The following is a 1,769-nucleotide window of genomic DNA, read 5'->3' as shown; positions in this document are numbered from 1 at the left end:
GGCGCGCACCCGGGCGGGCTGCGTCGTGCGTTGGGCTCTGCGGCTGCGGCGCGGCGGTCCTCGGCCCCACACCCACCCGGGACGCCGCCCGCGCTCACCGCGTCTCGCTGTGGAGTGGGAAACGGGGACGTAACAGCGGGACCCGGGAAGTAGCTGTGAGATCCGGCGGCCGGGTACCCGGGAAGTGTGTGCAGTCGGAGCGCGATACCCAGCGCAACCGTGTCGAGCCTGGTTGCCTGTGAAGATCGAATCCCTGTCCTGTGCCGCTCACCCTGGAAAGTAGTAGCGCAGGAGCGGGAGGAAGATATTTTTTGGGTTTTCATTTGTATAGTCTGGTTTTTTTTTTTTGTATAGTCTGTTTAAATACAAACCTTTCAAGCAAGTTATTTGTCCATCCTAATATAGGAGGGGAAAACAAGCTGTTAGGTGCTAATGATTGAAAACTGTAGTTTTATGTATGGAAAACTGCTAGGAAAATCGCCAGAACATAAATATTTGTGCTGAAAAGAGTTAACAAAGCAGGCCTGAGACTGCCACCCCACTTTGAAAGGTCTGCCTCCAAGGCTGGCCTTCGCTAGGCATCTGGGAACTTGGACTTGGGGAGTGTTCTGACCTGAAGACTATTAGTTTATGCCGAATATTATGTTTCGTGCTGAAATTACCAGTTCGGTAAAAATCCCGGGCTCCAGGTTTCTCATAGGCTTCCCTGGGCAGAAGCGGTGGCTGCATGCTGCTGCATATTCCTTGCGGGCGGGAAAGTGCGCTGTTTAACACCTCTTGCGAAGGAGGGAGCCTGAGCAACCCTGTGAAGCACAAAACCCTCCACACTCCTCCTGTTTTTGCACTGTAATGGATTGTATACGCATACAGCATTGCTGTAATAAATGTCAGCGATGAGTATAATGTACCGAGTCCTGTGAATCCTTCTGTCCAGTCTCCACATATATGTATTTGTATGTGGGGGCGTGTCTTGAAGATTCCCAGACACAATTTTGGTGAAAAAAAGTATGTGAAGCTCTAATAATTGGAATTTGTCCTTTTTTTTTTTTTTGTCAGAAATGGAAATTGGAAAAGAGACTGTACAGAATTGGTATACTGTGGTTTACTGGACGAAATTGTTTGTTTAGACATAATGTAAGAAAAATGATCAGAAGTTGGACCCTCCAGGGGTCCAGGGATACAGCTCAGTGGTACAGCGCTTGCCTGACAAACACAGGGTCCTGAGTTTGATTGCTGGCACACACACACACACAAAGAAATGAATTGGACCCTCCAGAGCGAGGCAAGATGGCACATGCCAGTAATCCCAGCACTCTGGGAGGCTGAGGCAGGAGGATCATAAATACAAGTCCAGTCTGGGCAATTTAGTAACTTAGAGAGCCCCTTTCTCAAAGTAAAAAATAAATGTAGCTCAGTGCAAAAGTCCTGGGTTTAATCTCAATACAGGGCAGGGAGTGGAGGATTTGCCCCTCCATTGCCAAGTTAAGTTTGAGTCAGTGTTTTTATGAAAAGGCACATGTTGTTCTATGTGAAATCCCTGGTTCTGTGTATTTTGCCAGCATCTGGATGTTAATGGTCATCTTTATCAAAGGTTTTTCCAAAACAAAAGGGAAAAGTACTACCATTTCTCATGTAGTATTTTAACTACATTCTGTTAGCAATGCCTATGTCTTTCCAGGATATGAAATTCAAACTAATGGAGGTAGGTTTGTAAATCTTCTGTAAAGTAGAAGACTAGCTCATCTTCTGTAAGTGAGTGGGAGATGGAG

Source organism: Chinchilla lanigera, unplaced genomic scaffold (genome assembly GCF_000276665.1).
Source record: "Chinchilla lanigera isolate Chin_1 unplaced genomic scaffold, ChiLan1.0 scaffold00010, whole genome shotgun sequence".
Taxonomy (NCBI): Eukaryota; Metazoa; Chordata; class Mammalia; order Rodentia; family Chinchillidae; genus Chinchilla; species Chinchilla lanigera.
This window is presented reverse-complemented; position numbering follows the sequence as displayed.